This window comes from Leopardus geoffroyi, chromosome B3 (genome assembly GCF_018350155.1).
Source record: "Leopardus geoffroyi isolate Oge1 chromosome B3, O.geoffroyi_Oge1_pat1.0, whole genome shotgun sequence".
Classification (NCBI taxonomy): domain Eukaryota; kingdom Metazoa; phylum Chordata; class Mammalia; order Carnivora; family Felidae; genus Leopardus; species Leopardus geoffroyi.
The window spans coordinates 124,490,140-124,511,361 of record NC_059337.1 but is presented as its reverse complement, the minus strand read 5'-3'; the positions used below and the strand labels follow the sequence as shown (position 1 = coordinate 124,511,361).

Sequence of the window (21,222 nt, the reverse complement as noted above, 5' to 3'; positions counted from 1 at the left end):
CAAGATCAAGGAATGTAAAAGACCTTGTCTTTGGTATTTTAAGCTACTACCTTTTATTTAACATTTATCAAATTCAGTGTACATTTACTATATGCTAAGTAAAGGGAACTCATAAGAGGTTAAAATGTTCATCTAACAAACTCATTCTGTGTTTTCCAGAAATTGCCCTATTAAATGACAACTCACCTTGCCTTGGTCTCACATTATGTTTATGCATTGCTTTTATGCTATATGCAATATATGCTGAGCTCAACACTAGATTTTTTAAATACCCCGACTAGATACCCATGATTTACTGGAAATTTAGATTCAGAGATGTAGAGATAGCAAAGTGAGTTTTTAAAATCAGCGATTCTTATCCAAAATGGGAAAAATAAATTGGTTTACCCACAGACCCTAGTTATTGCATTTATAAACATGTGGACTAGTTCAGGAAAGACAGTGCAGAATAGTTCACTAAATCAGAGTGCCTTCAAATCATGGGGACCACAAATATTCTGTGGTGCTTACTTAATTGTAAGGCCAAGTTTATTACTCATGTATGTAAGCCAGATAATCAAGGTCTTCTGTGTCTCTTTACAATGTTATTTTTCAAACAGAGAAAGAATCTCCAGAAGTTACAGTTCATGTCTCCTCATTGAATTTATTTGCAAAATGTATTGTTGTTTTAAAAAAAACACTAGCCGGGAGGGCATGATGTTTCCCTGTTTCAGTTAGACAGTTGAGTTGCTAATATGATATTATTGTTGACGGCTTCTTTCTGAGCTGGGTCATTAAGCTCTCAGCCAGGTACAATGTTCTTGTCTGTTCTGCCCTCCATAGCAACTACCCTGATGGGATGGTTGGTGTGAACGCCTGTTATCAGATGTGACTTTTGCTGAGGTACCCCTTATTGGTGACAAAGCCAGACATGTGATAATATCACAAGTTCTAAGTGCACAAGTCTTTAGTTTACATGGTCTTCCCAGGTTCTTCCTATAAAGATGGACTCACAAATAAGAACGCTCCTGCTTAGCTTTCCATACCATGTGTCTTTAAACATTTCCCTGTGCCTCAGTTAGAACCGCTGCATGTAAACTGTCCAGATTTCAGGTGTGCTAAAGAGAAGGGCCTTGTGAGAGGAAAGCTATTGCATACCTTCAGAGCACCCAAGAAGAACCACTTGTACCCATTTCAGAAGCTTTACTTCCTCCATATTTAGCCAATAACATTGTGTTATACAGAGAGAAACTGAGGTGGGGGAGGGTGGCAATAATGTACATGATGTGTATTATTTGGAAGGGATAATCATCTCTGTCCTACCTGATGATGTTACCATACGTAGCGAAATAAAACAACCTTTCTGAGAATTTCAGGATGATGTTTTGGGTTATGCTCTAACCCCAAACTTCTCTTCCAGTGCTTGGTGTTTCAAACTATTGAGTAAAATGATCTTTGCAGATTCGTCATCAGACTTGCTTTACTGGACCAACATGCCTTTTTTTTTTTTTTTTTTTACATTGTGAATATATATAATTCATATATCTTGCAACTGATTTAATGCATAATTTACAACTTTTTCTAGGTTTTATAAATGGGATTTGGAGCACAGTTCCCGAAAGGTAAGCCAGTACTAAAACTAACCCTGAGTTTCTCTCCTTATTCTTCTAGTAGGGTGGGGGTGGCAAGTGTTATATTTAAGGTGACCCATGGAAGAAGGCAGTGTGTAAGTAGAAAAGAGAAGGCAATGAGAAGAGAGATGAGATGGCCCATGCAATCTGTTTGAAGGTTCCCTAGAGATTACTCAGGGATGATTTTACTTTCCTTCAGAGAACAAGACAGGATTTTTTACCCATCCCACCTAGAACAAAGGTTTAGCACATGTGCTCTTTCCTGGCACAAATACTGACAGTATTTGTTCCTTAGGGAAATGATAAAAAATCCACTCCACATATATTAAGCAGAGAGGAAACTGGGATAAAGGATCAGGAATAGCCGATGTGTTGAAAGGCAAAAGCCTGGTATGGATAACTTAAATATAAAGGCAAATTGTTAAGTAGTGTGCTGGTGTCCCTTTAAGTGAGATTAAGATTACTGTCTTCATGATTACAGAGTGGCATTCATTTGCAATTTTAGTGTACCATCTGTGACACCCAACTGCAGTCTTAAATTTGCCTCCTTCCCCCCCACCCCTTTTTTTCAATCTAAAGCTTCTGCAGTATCTTTGTTGTAAAAAAATCTACAAAATCTACAAATTGCTCACTCTGCAGTTGAATCGCCCCCACTTTCTTTTGCTATTCACTTCTCAATTCAACACCTTTTAATCTTTCTCGTGTTAAAAAAATAACTGAACACCATCACTTTCATAATGAAGTGGAAAGAGAGTCCTAAAGCTAGCTGATTTATAAAGAGCTTCTAAAAGGTTGATGAGCCCCTAAGTGAAATAAGAGCTTATTTCCAAACCAAAAATGTTAGGTATGCTATTTTAGAGTTTAAACAAAAGAATGTGTCCAAATTACTAATCTTCAGTTTTCTTTGCCATTTTGTTATTAATCCTGGCAGCAGTGGTAGAAAATGATAAATGATGCCCCCTGTCAGGGAAATGTGAGCCCCAATTCCAGTGGGAGAATAGTAGAAGCTTTCATAATCCACCCCCTTTCCTGCCCTCTCAAGAAAATCGGAAGAGTGTCTTCAGCTTAAAAGAAAGTCAACTGGGATGCAGGAATTGTTGTTACAAATGGAAATTGGAGTAAAAATAGGTGGAAAATTTTAGAGAATAGTGCAAGGTGCCTGGGACAGGTGTGTGAGGGTGTATAAGCTACTTTAATATCAAATTCCATCTTTAAGATTTAGGATGATTATATAGTGTCCTAGGGAATATGAGGGCACACATCCTTTGAGATGAGATGAGGGATATATTTTTCCATGATTAGATCCTTAACAGAAATAACTTAGACTGTAGGAAGCTATTTAAGATGTTATGTTTGTTTTAATCCAAAGTGATTGTCTTCAGAAATGTTGGAGCAGCTATGTTTTTTTTCCCCAATGTCCAAAGACTATGGAGTCAGTGATCTACCAGACGTCTATGCTTATAAAGATTCATATTCATAGAAGCAGCAAGCCTAAAATCATAAGGGGTTACAGGCAGAGGGACAGAAACCCTGTAGGCCATCAACACCCTAATTTCCTGTTCCCTCCCCAGAATTTGTCTTTGGCTTGGAATAAGAACTATCTTTATTCCTTAACCTTAGCATTTTAAATCAGGAATATATACCCGTTTTTGACAGGGTTGTGCTTTTCTTTAAACTAGAGAGATCACTAGGGATATAAAAGGTCTATTTTAGCCCTGAAGGCTGCCCTGCTTTTTTGCTTTATGAGTGTATTTATAGATATATAATTCATGTGTCTAGGGCTGATATCCAGCAAAAGGGGCTCTCTGCCATCGAAAAAGACAGTGTATTAAAAATTTAATAGAACTCTTCTGAACTGTGAGAATTTCGCAGGTGATAGTGAATGTAGTGGGTCATCTGAAAAAACAAGGGCAGCATGAAATTTCAATGTGGCTCCAACCTTTTCCTCTCTGGAGACATTCAAGTCTGAGAAGTCACAAAAATACCAAAACAATGACACTAAAGAGCCAGACTGAGAGAGGACACCAGGCTCCAATTCCTTGAATTTATTTTATTTATATTTAGGTTCTTTACCTCATCTCTTATTTGCATGTTTCTAATTCACTACTGAGATATAGTCATGTAATATGGAAAAATCATCCTTTTCCCCCATAAATTAGTTGTTGAATGACATTCACTTAATTACTTGGTGCCAAAGCATTGTGTACTTGTAGCACATAAAGATCCTGAAGTCTGTAATCATGAAATTCTTCTCCACTTTCAGGAAAAATTGCCATGGACAAACATGGCAAGTACCAGGGGAGAAGGCTCCAGAAAAACTCAAGGGGCTCAAAGGGGCTTAACTTACATTTTAGTAAGACGAGAATCTTGAGGTGGGGCATTTTTCCCTCTAGTTTGTCTGAAATGGATTTGATTCTGAAAGGCTACAGATTCGATTTTTCAACATATGCCCAGGTAAGATGAGACAAAGGCCCTGGATATCATTATACATTGTAAAATAAGGCATGCCAAGTAGAATTTTTCACTTCCTTATTGATTAAGGGCTTTGTCTCTAGAGGCACTCATACTCAGGTTAACATCAGAGCTCTGTGGTTTACTAGCCATGTGAGTTCAGTGAAATTTCTTAAACTCTCTGTAAAATGTAAATAATAACACGCCTATCTCAAACACCAGTGTGAATAATAATGCATGCTAATGTTAATTATATGCATACTAAGTATTTAGCATAGAATCCATTGTTACTTCAAAATGCCAGTTAATAGTATTATTTCTATTAACATTTTGGGCCTATACATCATTGATCACTTTCTTCTGATCATTTTTTTAATGTAGTAGCCTCATGCTAGGGTACAAATATAATAATATAGGATCTAGGTTATTGGGGCTATTTTAAATGCAGCTTTGAAGAATGAACTACTAATTCAAAAAGCTTGTATTTAAAAAACATGATTAACCCTTTATTAAATTCACCAATGGATAGCTTCCTCAACAAAAATAAATTCTATTAGATAAAATAACACCCCATTTAGGAAGTTCTTAGTTTTAAACCCAAAATATCATCCAGCACATGAAACAATATAAAATCATATAAACTGAGGCAGAGAAAGCCCATTCATTAAAGCTTCTGTGTTAGAAATACATCTATTACCCACCATTCAGTCGGATATTTCTGTAACAGTTTCAGATAACACTATATCTGAAATTAAAGTGAAACAAGTAATCTATTTAAAAATGATACAGCCCTTCTTTTTTCTTAAAATGTTTAGTTTGAAAGAGAATGAGAGTAAGAACATGAGTAGGGGAGGGGTAGAGAGAGAGGGAGAGAGAGAGAGACTCCCAAGCAGACAGAGCAGTACAGAGCCCTATGAGGGGTTCAGTCCCACCAAATGAACCTTGGGATCATGACTTGAGCCAAAATTGAGTTGTACAGTTAACCAACAGATCCACCCAAGTGCTCCTGGTATAGCACTCCTTACCTACCCATCTTATCTTTCCCAGAGTGCGTAAGGCAACATTAATCCAAATACCTTTAACCTCAGGGGGTATTTTCACCTCTAAGGTCACACAAAATGGCAGTACTTACCTACCTGAAAGATTTCCTAAATAAAACTTTAGATGTTAAAATTATCATGTTTCTTCTCGGTAGGATCTTAGGATCCTTTTAAAGTTTACTTGATTAAATCCAGGAGAGAAATAGCAACTATTAAATGAAAGGGAAAAGAGGAGGGGGAGCAGAGAGAAAGAGACAGAGAGAGAGAGAGAAGTTGGAGGGGAGGGAGAGAGAGGGGGCAAGAAAGGAGGGAAGGAGATAGAGAAAGAGGAAGGGAGGGAAACGGAGGGAGTGGGAGAGAGGCAGGGAGAGAATGGGCCAGAGGGAGAGAGAGAAAGAAGCAGGAAGGGAGGGAGGGAAGAGGAAAAGATGCTGGGAGGGAGAGGGAGAAAAGGAGGAAGGGAAGGAGAGAGAGAGGGACATGGAAGGAGGTAAGAAGAGAAAGAAAGAGGCAGGGAGGGACACAGGGAGGGAAAGGCTGAGGGGGAGAGAAACAGGCTGGGAGGCAGGAAGAGAGGGAGGGAGAGAGGAGGGAGAAGCTGGGAGGGATGTAGGGAGGGAGAAGGAGAGACAGAATTGTGTGCTCTCTGTATATGAGTGTTTGTTTTCACCAGTAGTTAATTCTATACATTGAAAGCCATCATTATCACAGGATAATACCCTAGACACCTGGGATTCTTGATGCCTTCATTCTCAATAAAATCAATTTTGGAGTCTGCAGCGATGGTGGTGGCAGAATCCTGGATAACCAAACTCTACTATTGTCACTTGAGAGCACCTTAATTTCCCTTTGCTGAAGGAAAATACAATAAAGGACTGATTTCCCTGAATGCTTTCTAAGGAGTTAAATTAGGATGTATTACCACTGATAATACTTGGCGTTAACTTCTTTTCTTCTGGGGGTACAGGCCTCCCATAGGCTGTAACCAATTTAACATCCCACTGTAGAGCATATCATTATTCTCAAGGCTTTAAAGTTGGTTCAGGCAAAGAGGCTAGGCTTCCTTTGGATGATGAGAACAACTTACCCACCCCTTCTATGAACAGTAGAGTTCACATTGATCATTAGAAGCAATTCAGCACAAAACATAACAGTGAAAATTAAGCAGATAGGCACAAATGAAATAAAATATTTAATACTGTCTTCAAAAGCATATAGTAGAAAATAAAACTAATATCAAGGCCAAAGTAAACTAAAGGAAAGGAGAGCAAATAACATTCACAAGGCATTCACAGTATAAGGGCAGGGGGAAAAAAAAGTAAAAGCAAATTAAAAAAAAAAAGGAGGCTATTTTTGGAAAACAAAGAAAACAGTCATTTCCATATAGATAAAATAACTTAAATGAAAAAAGCATACCATATTAATTTATAGTCAACTTACATCAACAAATTGCCCGCATGTTTTTTGGCATGAAAGAAAAATTTACAAAAGAAAGTTGTGTAAGAATGCTCTTGGACAAATAGGATTGCCACATTCTTGTAACTTGCTTTTTTGTTGTCATTTCTTAAAAAACTTTTGAGCAAAATGTCTAATTTTTCAAATATAATAATTTACAACAGAGGATGATACAGGGAGGCAACAACACATACATCCACACCACATAACATGAAAAGAAAAAAAAATCTGCACTTTAACAAAGTTTTTCTCTGAGGGGCTTGGGAGGGCATCGATTTTGAATTTGAAATAATTCCGATTGCAGTGATTTAAAAAATTAAAAAAAAACCTGTTTACTTTTATAATTTGCCTTTAAAAAATTCTCTGAATGAAGGGTTTTGAATGAACTTCTGCACTGTTATAGGTTCTCAGATATATATTTGTCTTTTAAATATTTTTGTCTTTTTGACAAGTTTTAGATTTAAGGGGATGGATGGCAGCACATAAATTTGAACAATGCTAAGGGAAGGGAAGTGTGGGGAGGAGGGATGCAGAGAGGGCAGGGTCGTATTTATGAGTGTACGACACAAGAGATGAAGATGATGGGGGTGAAAGTGTAAGTGAGTCGCCATGTCCATGTAAGGGCGGCACGGAGTGATCTAGCTGCATTAGAGCTTCTGGCTGTAAGGAAGGGATGGGCAATATACAAAAACAAATGAGCCTACACATGCCCATCTACAGAAATAAAGAACAGAACTCTAACACAATCTCACACACCCTAAGCTGCAACTTCTTCAACATGCAATTACTCCAAAAATCATTACAGTTTCATTAAAGTTTCAAATAATAAAAACAGTTACTTTTTTCCCTACTAAAAGTCGCCAAAATACATAAAATAATAATACTAATAATAATGACCAAAAGATTAAAAGCAAAAACAAGAAGACTAGATTTATGCATTCAAGTTGAACAACTTCACCGGCAGCCACACAGCCCCATCTAGAGTTAGGGGAGAGGGTTGGAGACTAGCAGAGGTGATGGAGAGGCAAAAGTGTACAGGGAGCCCACTTGCTGGGTTACTAGTCACTTCCTTATAGAGAAATGGTTCTGTCTGTATGACATCATCCACGTTCTCCCTGCCACCCATGGGTGCACGGGATTCCCAATGAGAAGGCGCTAATTTGAGAGATGTGGATGTGGGGATTCTGCGGCTGAAGTTGTTCCACATTTAAAGAGGGAGTGGGGGAAAATTGCAGAAAACAATTCATAACTTTTTTCTCATAATTTTGGATAAAACCAAATCTAAAGTTAAAGATCTAGCAATCAAAAGAAACATATTGATATATATATATATAGATAGATAGATATAATACAAAAAGCACTTAATTCCCAAACAAAAAGGGAGAAAAGAACAAAAAAGTTTAAAGGAAAAAGGATTTCACAGACTTTCAGAGATGAACAACCAGATGCACACGCTGAGGAGGCACAGACAGAGCAGTCAGGGGACACTTTTTTTTTGCTTTTTGCTTTTTGTTTTCTGGCTTGTTGATTCCCCTTTTGGTGATAGCCAAAATTAAAAACAAATTTTGCATTTCCTTTAAAAATGAATTTTGCATTTTTAAAAAAAATTTTTTTTGGTTTCGCTTCTTTAAAAAAAATAAAAAGGGCGTGCAGTCTGGATGTACGTCATAAGTAGACATTTGAAAGAGAAGAAAGTGGCTAAGACTGACAAATGGGTAATCTTCTATTAGGCTTTAACTGTAGGAATGTTAATCAAGTTAATACATGCTTAAAGTAAGTTGCATTTAGGGAAAATAGAAAAACAGAACAGCAAGCTGGGGTTGGGGAGAGGTCAGCAAGACAAAACTGATTTGGGGGTGGGACGAAAGTACTAGACTTAGTTTCATGCCTTTCCAGTAGGGGCAAAGGGCATCCCAAGGCTTCCTGCCAATTATAAGAAGGAAAGCATGTGCCTATGTATATGCATGTTGGGGGCTGAAGTGGAGACTGTAGTGATAGGAAGTGAAATAAAAAATATACATGGGTTCATGGGTTCTGTTCTAGAAAGCTTATCCCATATTCATTCACAGACCTACAAGGCATATTTTGTAAGTCATAGAGAGGATATAATTGCAGTGTTCCATATGATTTTCTTGGGTTTTGCCACATTGCCGGGGTACCATTGGTGACAATAGAGTGTTCATAAAATGAGCCTGATAAATGGGATAGCGTGCGTGCGTGTGTGTGTGTATTACACTCACGCTATTCCGTTTATCAGGCTCACACCCTCTCTACTCCGAAGAACACAGCGGCACAGTGTATCTGTAGAGTACAGAATAGATAGGAAATGAGCAGGGTATATTCAAACTGCATTGGGGGAAACTATACTATCTCCAGTCTTCTAGAGATCATGTGGGAAACAGATGTTCCATTCAATCTCTATTGAGAAAGATGGAAAAGAGAGAGGGAGAGGAGGAAGGTGAGGGGCAAGGAGAAGGGAGAGTGTTTGAGTAGGTGTTGTGTGTGTGTGTGTGTGTGTGTGTGTGGAAGGAGTTTTTAGAAATGGCCTCGGCCTCTACTGGAAGAGATCCCGAGAGTTATAGTCAATACTATATCCCTATGAGAATATTAATGTCCAACCAAGGACTGGGAAACCCAGGTCGGCAAACCACAAAGGTGAGACACTTGAGAGCACCTGGTTCTGACACAATCTTAGTCACTCCTGAGAACTTTGCTGGGTGACTTTCACGAAAAGGAATAAATTGTGAGGATGAGTTAGACTTTTGCCCCCTATGAGACGCCCCTTTTATTATTTTATTAAAATAAGTATAATAACGTGTCCCCATGGGTCAGTCCGTACCAAGATTTTTAGTCTCTGGTTTAATAATGTTAATCATTATAGTAGGAACTTCACAAAGGACGGCTGGGAGGTTGCAGAAGGAGGGAAAAAACATCCCAATAATATAGGAAGAGAAAAACCCTTGGTGCGCTGATTTTTTTGAATACTTATACTTTTAACAATGAATTGTATTGTATGAGAAGACTCTATAAATGCTCATATGGCCTCACAAGGTATCAAGTGACTTCTTTACAACAAAGTTGGTTTTGATGATATTCAGATAGGCTGTTTTTTGTTTCATAGGCAATTTTTTTAAAGTAGGCTCCACACCCAGAGTGGAGCCCAATGTGGGGCTTGAACTCACAACCCTGAGAACAAGACCTGAGCTGAGATCAAGAGTCAGATGTTCAACCAACTAAGGAACCCAGGTGCCCGTAGGCAACTTTTTAAAGTGTGAAACATACTGGACTAAGTACGAGACTTAAAGAATAAGATACTTCCAGTATATACATACTCCTGGATAACAAGAGGTGTCAAGAGGTGTTTTGAGAAGATCTATCATAATTTTGGTAATTTACCTATTTCAAAATAGCTTTTTTAAAAACTCATACAAGTAGGACACCATTAACATTCTGGAAATCACCGGTTTAAACAGTTGAACATAGTAAAATTTGGGGTTGTCACTTTGCAAATAAAATATGTATTTTTTAAACCCATGGAAGCCATAGTTTCAAATGAAGCCAACACAGCCTGAATATAGGGCACATACATGCTTATAAGTCAGCCATCAGTTACATACACAAAGCTTGTTTGATTTTTAATGTAAGATACAAAGTAATATTGCTAGTAGCTCATAATTATGTCCCAGGTTTATTTTAATCTTTCATTAGCTATGTGTGTTAGGTTTTATTATCAATAACTACATGGTTCTCCACCTATGCCTCTACATGGTGAGTGTTAAGAATGCTTTAGAATGATGCTTGCCATTGAGAACAAATAATACAATAATTTGACCTGAAATAGCATATTTTGATGCAACCATTTGTATCCCACCATGTCCAAATAACCTGTCTAAATGTAAAGTCAAACTTTTAAAAACATCAAATGCAATAAGACAGAATTACATTGATCAGGATTCACCTTGGGGAATGCACTTGTTAAAAAAAATTGTTTTCTAAACTGCCTCGAGTTGGGCTTGACACATTCAAAAGACATGATCAGGTAACTCAAGCTACAGACCCACCTTTTTGGGAGAGTGGATCCTGCTGTCTAAGGGACATTGCCTTCAGTGTGTACAAGTGAGGTCCAAGAGGAGGCCCAAATGAACTACTTTGTATAACTAAATATTTTAAGTTTCTGAGGGAAAACAGTGGAGAAAGGAAGGAAAAGGAAACCTTCTTGGGAATCTGAGTGCAATTCCAGGGAAAGACTTGAAACATTACAAGTAGGGTGGGCTAAGAGAGAAGTTTGGAGAACAAATACTTCCTGAGGATTTCAAGGTTTTTTTTTTTGCATTAGGTATATCAGGTAAATATCCTCATCTGTCCCTCCTTTGAAAGATACAAAAACATTTCACTGATTGCTATTTTATATGTCCACAAGAAGAAGGGAGGGATTCTTCTGGGAGAACCAATGGCTCAGTTCTGAATCATGGTTTGGACTAGAATAAAAATGGAGACTCTGAGAATGGATATGGAATCCAGGAAGGTGGGGATGGCTGTCACCTGTGTCATAAAATGAGTGCTGCATATACTCGGACTTCTCACAACCTCTTCCTCAAGACATGAGTGATGCTCAAGGAAGGGGTGAAGAAGCCTGCTTCATACATGGTATTTATTTCTAGATAAAAAAGTTTAGTATTTTCTTTTTAATGGTGAACAAAAATGCCCCCAGTAAAAAGTGTACATACTATCTGTTCCCAAACTCAGTTTCCACACATTATTATAGTAGAGAGGGAGAGACAGAAAAATTAAGCCTCCATAATGGAAAAGGGAGTCCAGGACACCATCAAGCTCAATACTCAGAACTGTATTTCTATATTAATGATCTGCTTGCCTGATTTAGAGTAATTTTTCATACTTAGTAGATGAGAATGGATAAAACATCACAAAGACTAGTATTACGTTTTAAAAACTGCTAAGATAGAACATTTAGATGTGGAAGGACATTAACTTAATGACTTCTTTCCCTACATTCACATAACCCTTAACTTGCACCTTAATTCAGTCCTATCACCTCCATTCTTCTTTGTGAACCTACTGTGTGCTGCACAGATTTCTACTGACTCCAACACTCCATCGCATTCAACTTGTTTTCCTCTTAATCTCAACAAGACTATAAGAACTTTAGCACAAGTGTAGATTTTTTTAATCTTTATTTGCCTACCAACCAGGATACTAATCACCAATCATTTATTGAATGAACTAATGAAGGAGTAAATTAGTTAATATATTCAATTGCTCATTTTTTTTATCCTGACATTAGGCTACAGCTTCTATAAAGGCATTAAAATCATGCTTCACCACCATGGCTTGCCTTGTGCCTGGAATGTAATATATGGGATAGAGATGTTAGGGTCAGGAGGCCTAAGTCCCAGTCTTGGATGTACTGACCACTGTATTAGTTTGTTGAGACATTGAACAAATCAGTTAACTTCCCTGAGTAAGTTTCCTCAGATGTAATAGGGAGATTGTGATGTCTGGTCAATTAACCCACCTCACAGGGTAAGTTTGTATGACTAATGAGAATTTGAATGTGAAAGTGCTTATAAATTCTAAAGGGCTTTTCAAATGTTTGCTACTGTTGTTTTCAAAGCTGGCACCATAGCATCAGCTGTAAAATTCGGGTTTCATATTCAACAGAGGAGGCTGAGTCCCTGAAAGTTGAAATCAGATGCTGGAACATCTACTTCAGCATCAAACAAATAACCTCAATCCAAAACCTTAACCCAAACAGCCATTGTTACTACTTCTGTTGAACCCATGTCTCTACCCCTCCGATAATGCTAAGTTCCTAAAGCATGATTAGTTCATCTTTAATGGTGAAGTTTTATTATTTCTGCATGTAATTTTATAATTATTTTACCCTTCGTGTGGGTTAGAATTACCTGCTGAAGTGCTCTTAGATACATTTTCATAAGAACATATTTATTTAGTGGCAGGAGCACAGACCTGGAAGCGAGCTCTTGTCCCCTAGCAAACCAGGTGACTTGAGTCAAGTCACTTGCTCTTCACTCCCTTAAATCCCTTGGAGACACATATCTTAATAGACATCAGAACTGGAGGGTAAGATGAGGATGTGAGGGAACAGAGGGTCAAGGTAGTATTTTAGTTCCTTCCTCCCAAAAGTGTTAATACAGTAAGACGCACAAAAGGAAAACTCAATTAAGAAACTGAGGAATCACTATTTTCATTTTGTTTTAATGTTAATCAGGTATTAGTCTAAGTAAGCCTTTCTTCACTCAGGATATTAAAAGTTCCCTGATTCACAAGCTGAATCTGTAGGCTTATTTTGTGTTTCTTAATCTGTCTAGCATCGAGCAGGACACACCATAGGTATTCAGTGCACATGTGTTGAATTAAACTATAAAAATAGAACAGCTTGCAACACTTGGATCTCTGCTTTGTGAAGTGGGTGGAATTCAAAAAAGCTATCCTTGCTGGCACTAGTTTCTTTAATTAAGAGCCAATATATTTATGAAGTGCACCAATGAGAAAGAGCGTATAAATAGGGTTCAAAGCCATGAACTCAGCAACTGCTCTTCTGCTCTTAGCCTTGCCTCCATGTAGATTTGTAGGGCTAATATATGCATATAGCTCATTATTTGCAAATGATTATGTCCTTGGAATACTATTAAAGTTCAAGACAGTTGGTAATATAAATACTTATTTTATCAACATAAAGAGTCACCTGTGTGCCAGTCAGAAAAATGAAAGCCCTGTCTGAAATATTTTGTTCTAATAGCTTGACTAGCCCAAGATTCCTCCTCATGTCCTCCTCTATTTCTCAGCCTTTTGGCTGGCCCCAGGCTTGGCCCTGGGCTGCTTTAATTTTGGGGGTGATCCCATCTAGCCCCTTGGCTATACATGCCTACCATCCATATAACTATGATTTCCTGTTCACCTCCCCTACCCCCGCCTCCAGTCAGAATTCCAGTTTCCCATCTCCAACTGCCTACTCAACATTTCTACTTTGATATCTAAGAGGCTCCTCAAATTCAAAAAGGCTAAAACAGAACCTTAGCTTTTATTTGCCTACTAAACTTGTACCTCCCCTAGGATTTCCCATCTCTTTGGTCTGACTCAGATTACAGACCCTAAATTTGTCATCTACTTGAGCCCCTTCCCCAACTCACCTCCACATATCCAATGTACCAGAAAATTCTATTGACTCTACTCTGGCAACAATTCCTCACATGTCTACTTTTTCCAATGCCATAAACCACCATAATTCCTTGCTTGTAGCCTCCCAAATGATCTCTCCACCTCCACTATTCACTTCCGAAAATCCATTCTCCCTAACAAGCTAAAGTGCTCTTTAAAAGGTATATACTATAAATCAGATCAAGTCAGTTTCTTGCTTAAGATCTTCAAAGGTTTCCCCAAACCAAAACTCTGTATGCTGACCCTCTGTGAAAGTGCCCTGTGATCTGCCAGCTGCCTACTATTACTCCCATGTCATCTCCTACAGATCCCTTATAGCATGTCTGGCCCAGGATGTCTCAGACTCTGGCCATACAATCTAACTTCCCTTCCAGAACCACTCCTTTCCTTGCTCTCTCCCTGGCTAGCTTCTTCCAGGGGGTTGGGTCTCTCTTCTAATTTTATTCTTCCAAGAGGCCTTCTGTGACTTCCACAGTAAAGTAGCAATATGTTCACTAACTGATTTTGATTCTCTACATAGCTGACTCTTACCCATTTATTTTTGTTCAGTCCTCCCTCGTTGGAAGATAAGCTCCATGAGAACAAAGACTTTGTCCTGTTCTCCACTATACTTAGAGCAGAGCTGGACATAGTAAGAACTTAGGAAATCACTGCTGAATGATTTTACTCAGTGACATCATTCCTGAGTGCAGGCACTGAGTAAATGTTTTGTAAACTAACTATTGAGACATTACATTCCCTATTCTGTTTTGTTTTCTTCTACTCCTCTCTAAACCATATGGGATTTCCTTGAGTTCTAGTTAGCAATTCCAATGCAAATTGGATCTTCTCATCCACAGCTGGCTTAAAAAGCCTTCTGAAAAAAATACAGCACTAACTAACTCATTCTCCCTTTCATAAACTGGTGCTGGGATGTTTATTAAAAACTCAGGCCTTCCTTTGCAGTTGTGAAAGCTAAAGATAAAATAAACAGAATATTCATCCCTAGAGCTGCCAAACTTTGATACTTGTCTTTAGGCAATAGGAAGGAATGGGCCAAACAAATTATCAGTGGGAGGAATGGTGACCAGGGTAGTAATAATGTACTCGGTTATCTTTGCCTCCTGTGGCCCTGCAGCCCCTGACAGCAGAATCTGGCAGCTGTAGGAGCTGTCTCCTGAACTGGTACCATGACACTTTATGACTATGTTTATAGAGTAATAAATTATTCAAGAAGGTTTATTTTGCTTCTGTTGTCCACAAAAGCTCATTTACTCTGTCATTATGACCAGAAATCTGACTGCTTTCTTTGTCCCAGAGTTTCTTTGGGTGGTAGCAGCTGGGCATCCTAACCTATTACCTCCTCTCCACGGACCCCTTACATTCTCTAAGTTGTCCATGAGACATAGCTGAACCTGAAAACACATTATGCTAAAACTCACTGTATCCTGAAATCACCCTTTTTTCCTTTAAAATGTATCTTCATTGTAAGGAATGTACAATGTTCGTAAATCAACACCACCAAGGCATTTTTGTATTCAGTGGAAACTAGTACTATGCAAACAAGATGAAGAGCTTGACCAAAACTCATACACATCATCAAGATGCTGTACTATGACTACATGGCTTTGACTGTGTCTGACCTGAGCCTCCAAGGGAAGACTGCAGAGATGCTTGCATGGTCAAGACACATATCATGAGATTATTCTTAGTTTTTGTGAACTAAATTCCTGTAGATTAGGGAAGGAGCTATACGAAATTCCGTAGTCATTCTAAAAATTCAATGCATACGAGCCTGTAGATTAGTAAAATAGATGCTTAGGGACAAATGCATATGATCAAAAGATGAAGATAGTGATTTCCTTGCAAATATGAGGAAAGAGAAGGAAAATATGAATTGAAATTATATAGTTTAAACACTAATCAGAAGCCTACTTCTGGAAGGAGTTGTTCTTAAGAGGTATTGAAAACTTATTCTCTGCCAGACATTATTTTGAATGCTTTAGATATTTTATTTCAGTTAATCTTTATAATTATATCTTACATATCAGTAAATTTGGGCTGAAAGAAGTTAATTTGCCTAAAATTATATAACTAGAAAGGTGAATAGGCATGAATGGACCAAATCCTATCTGTTTTTACATTAAACTACAATGCAATCCTTAAACAGAATGTTTTTTAGTATTTGGTTCTCAGTGAGTATGGGAAATTACAAACAAGCTACTCTTTAGACACAAAAACAACTTCTGCAAGAGATCCCAGGAACTCTACAGATTTATTTCAAATTCTTATGCCTTTGAAACTACTATTGCACACTGAGATATTCAGAGGGGCTCTGAGGGGTTTTTGTTGGTGTTGTCCTTTTTTTTTTCTTTGTTGTTGTTCAGTTTGTTTGTTGTTGTTGTTGTTGTTGTTGTTGTTGTTGTTGTTGTTGTTTGTGCAACTTTAGGTCACCTAAAACTCTCTGGTCTTAAACATGGAACTAGTTGCTCCACGAAAGCAAACTGGGAAGGTAAAGTGAAGAATGAATGGACTATTAAAGCGATAGCTATGGATTGCATTTAGCCTCTTTGCCATTTACCACTGGGTTTCTTTCAGTGCACTAATCTACTAAATCACTCTAGTAGGGGTGGTGGGGTCAGAATAGCAGGCATGTCTGGATATCTGCATTTGTTCCCCCAAGGGGCTCTTAGGCAAAACTAGGTTGAATTTATAGTCAAAACATCTGGACTAAATCCCAGCTCTGATCCACCCTCTGTGACCTTGAGTAAGCATAAACTCTTATTTGCAAAATGGAGATAAACTTCACTGGATGTTCAATCAATCAAAGGAGACATTAGATATAGAAACATCTTAAAAAATACAAACATATATGTGTACTTTCAGATATGTTAAAAGAGTAATAACTATCTTACACATAAAAAGCTACCTAACAGTTTCTAATACATGGATTTTAAGACCATACAATAAAAGCTTTGGATGTTCTACCTACTGTAAATGTTACATGGTAGATACTTCAGTTATCTAATAATTACCTATCAAAATAGTCTATTCCTTTGCTATTTTCCTGATTTGTTAAATTACAAGCGTTCTCTATCTCTGTCCCATGTCATTTTCTTTCATATAATATCCTAATCCATCATTGACTCTATATAAAAAATTTTTTAAAAGCCCAATAAATCATTGGAGGAGATCATCACATTGTTCCTTTTTCATACCCTATTATTTTATTCTACATATTCTACATTTCCAAACTGGAAAGCTCCACTAATCATTCTAAAGTGTGACTAAAAAATGGCTTTCTCTGTACTCACTGAATAGGCCCAGATGCTACTAGCACAGTCTCAGGCCAGAAGACACAAGAATTAGCTTCCTCCTGTGTCCTTTCAGAACCATGGAGTCTACCATGTCCTTTACAGCAACATGGTGTTAGGATGAGGGTAACACACTAACAGACTACAGATGAACATTACAAAGAGAAGGAGTTACATGCAGCTTTGAAAACAGAAGTCCCAGCGACCACCTGATCGCTTTTAATATCTCCTCGGCTAGTCTATGTCATACTTTATCATTGTGGGCTCCCATACTATTTCTTCACAGTATTAATAAATAGATCATGATATATTTTGCTTGTGCTGTTTTAGATGGATAGGTTACCTGATTTTTTAGTTTTCACGCTACAGATGATGACCATATGAGGTATCTTAAAAGAAAAGATCTGAGAAACATTAAAGGTTTTACTTTTAGCAGTTATACCACATTTAATTAAGAAAGTCAGCATGATGAAACCATGAAACCCACTTAACAATCTCTGTCTTTATGCACAAGTTTAATGTGCTCACATCCAGTGACTCCATTACAACGTTAGCTCATTAATTTTATTATTTCACAGTATTAATCTATAGCAATGTTTCCTTTAATGCTATTTGCTAAAAGGTCATATTTATTGTTTCAGATGGGTGGATAGTACTGAAAGCTGAAACTTAAACCTCAGTAAGAGCCAAGTATCGTCTTTGCAATATTACATGGCCTAGGGCTAGGCTTGCAAGGGTACTTCTTGTTGAAAAAAAGGAAAAAAAAAAAGCTGTTTTTTAAAATTTTATTTTATATTATTCACTACAAACTATATTAGCCCTTATAAACAACTCACTAGGAAAATCCTTGTTATCTTGGATCATTAGGCAGTTTTTTGATAGTGGTAGGTCTCCTAATAATTTAAAGGGCAAATAGGCAAGGAAGGCACTAGGCAATTGAAATATACATTGGATTAAGGCCTAGGGCCAGAGCCGTATCATAAAAACTTAGAGAAATCATTTCGTCCTTATCATACCAGTTCTGTTTTTATCTTTGTTTTGGCTCAACCCAAATTCTCTTTGCAGATGAGGGTGTGTCTTGTTTCCTGGCAAATAGTATTCAACATGGGGCGCCTGGGTCACTCAGTTGGTTGAGTGCCTGATTCTTGATTTCTGCTCAGGTCATAATCTCACAGTTCATGAGTTCAAGCCCGGCATCAGGCTCTGCGTTGACAGCACAGAGCCTGCTTGGAATTCTCTCTCTTTCCCTGTCTCTCTGCCCTTCCCCAATTCGTTTGCACATGCTCACTCTCTCAGAATAAATAAATAAATGAGTTAAAAAAAGAGAATGTTATTCAACAAAAAAACAGGGGAACATTCTGTTTTGATGTGTGCATCTATCTGCTTGAAAGTTAGGGCTGCTTCATGGTACAACTCTAGAGGATGCTGTCCCTGTTGCAGTCTATGTAAATAGTGTTCCCCAGAGTTAAACAATGCAAGGCCTGCAAAGCCTTATGTAACAACCCTGGTCAAGTTACCTGTCTACTTATGAATAGCATTTGTAACTACTCTGAATAAGGCCTATTTACTCTGGGTTTTCTTCCTTTCAGTTTTGTTGAGGGCAGCCAAGATTTGGACATGACAGGAACATACAGTGGATAATTATCCTTGGTCACTGCTACATACGTTTGTGGTAGTGTTGACCAGAGGGATAAAAACAGTGAAAGAGGAATATGGCCATAGCACTTGATAAGTACCCAATAAATAATTATTCCCAAATAAAAAGGCATTTCCCAATGTACCCTGTGGATCTGGCTAAAGAGTATAAATCAAGACACAAAGATACATACAAATATACAGATATGCATAGCTAACAGTGTTGGAAAATGTCTGTGCATTTTAGCTTCTAAACAGCCTTCATATTTGAAGTTCTTTGATTAACCTACAGTCCCTGAGACACTTCTTTAGAAGGGAAGAATTTAAAAGCAAGGACCTAACTGTGTGGAAGTCTCTAGAGAATAAGTCTTTGTGATACTTTTACAGAAAGTGACATCAAAGAACTATTAGTGGTAAAAAGAATAACTTTGTAAAGCAATGGTGTTCACTACTTGTGGCCCAAAGAATAAAATCATGAGGGATAAGGAGATTGGAATAGCTATTCAGAGAATTTGCTTCCAGAGAAACCAGGGAGATGGGTAAAATCAGATGCTGCTGGGTCTTTTTCCCCAGGTTATACGTCCTACTAACAAGCAAAACTTCAGAAAGTAAGCTCTCTTGCCCTTCCTAGAAGAGATTCAAATTAGGCAGGATGGGGAGACAATTTTACTTACTAATAATGTAACTTTAAGTAAATGACTTAAATTCTGTGTCCTGTTTTACTGCCTATAAAATGTAAAGATTGGTTAAGATGATCTTTTGAGAGAAGCAATGACTTAAGAAAGGTAAACACTATCACTAATAGAGGTCAAAACTGTTCCAAAGTGAATACTAAAATTTTTTTTTAATTTTTTTACATTTATTTATTTTTGATAGAGAGAGACACAGCATAAGTGGGGGAGGGGCAGAGAGAGAGAGGAAGACAGAATCCAAAGCAGGCTGCAGGCTCCGAGCTGTCAGCACAGAGCCTGTCACTGGGCTTGAACCCACAAACCACAAGATCATGACCTGAGCCGAAGTCAGATGCTCAACCGACTGAGCCACCCAGGCGCCCCTCACAAACATTTTTAATTGAGTGTAATTACCATTCACTTAACGCTATGCCATTACATAATGGAAGCACACATCTTATGTTGCCTTCTCTCTTAAGAATCAAAAGTCAATTACGTAAGCAGTCCACAACACTCCTTCCTTAGTGGGTCCTAGGAAGGGGTAATAATTTCTGTGTTTCTTGTAGTGACATGACATCCTGGGATAGGATGCTAAGAAAATTATCTTGGCTACATGGGACATTGAGCAGAGAAAGAAGGGAATCCAGTAATCTAAGGATTAAGGTTTGAAAGTTGATGCTCAGTGCAGAATGAAAGAGTCCACCATGGAAATTAGACAGCAAAAGACCAAAAGACCAAAAGAGACAACATAGGAGCTAATGGGTCAGGGATTCTTTTTTTTTTTTTTTTTTTTTTAGCTGCTACATAAACACTGACAAATTTTCAATCTAGCAACCCCAGCTTTTAGAAGTAAGTGTTGGGCACAACTGATTTTTATTGCTTTGGAAAACTCTACGTCTCTCGTTTGTACTGTGCTAATGTTCAGATACATGAGGTTCTCTGGAGCCCTCAACCCAAGGTGTTTTGAGAGTGCCTGGCAATAATTACCCATGTGTATTCTAGAGCTAAAAGCAGCTCTTTCTCTGTTGGATAGCTCACATTATAATGGTGGCCAAATAAAAAAAGCTACATAGATTTTGAAAAGCATAGTTAGGAAGCACCATAGGTAGCTTTCTGTCATTTGGACTGGTTTTATCTGTTGTCCAGAATAGTGAGCCAGGCTTGACGATAAAAGTATAACCCTTCCACTGAAGGGTTCTTGGTTTGGTTTTATTTTATTTTATTTTATTTTATTTTATTTTATTTTATTTTATTTTAATTTTTGAGAGACTGAGCATGAGCAGGGAAGGGACAGAGAGAGAAAGGGACAGAGGATCAGAAGCGAGATCTGTGTGCTGACAGCAGTGAGCCTGATGCAGGGCTCGAACCCACGAACTGTGAGATCATGCCTTGAGTTGAAGTTGGAGGCTTATCTTACTGAGCCACTCACATGCCCAGGGCTCTTTTTAATAACGAAAAAGTGTATCTGATGTCAATTGGCAAGAGTTTCAATGAGAAACACTCAGGTATGACTTTCTGGTCTTAAACATGGAACTGGTTGCTCCAATAAAGCAAACTGGGAAGGCAAAGTGGAGAGTGCATGGGCTATTAAAGTGATAGCTATGCTTTCACTTTAAGGATCACACTTAACCTCTTTGCCTTTTACCACTGGGTTTCTTTCAGTGTCCAGAACCATTTCAGCCCAAATTCTCTGAACCATTAGTAGCACCCAGTTGAACTTTGTTGACAAGAATAACTGAATTTGTTCTGCTCTTCTCTCTATAACATTAGAAAGAATCCTCACTAGAAAGCATTCTACCCTAAAAAATGCAGAGTTGTGAAAACTTAGAAGTCAGTTGCAGAGGACTGAGTTCTGATTGAAATTTAC

At 38.0% G+C, this 21,222-nt stretch overlaps 1 protein-coding gene across 40 annotated transcripts in view; it reads right to left on the bottom strand.

Annotated features, from left to right (window-relative positions):
• The window catches only part of NRXN3 (neurexin 3), a 1,571,803-nt gene that overhangs the window by 3,952 nt on the left and 1,546,629 nt on the right, over positions 1-21,222 (bottom strand). For 3 of the 40 annotated variants that reach the window (XR_006705193.1, XR_006705194.1, XR_006705195.1), the window contains one exon: positions 6,542-7,216. The exons of the other annotated variants lie outside the window; for them this stretch is intronic. The gene's annotated coding sequence lies outside the window, so the exon portion shown is untranslated. The remainder of the gene's footprint in view (positions 1-6,541; positions 7,217-21,222) is intronic. 40 annotated transcript variants of the gene reach the window in all.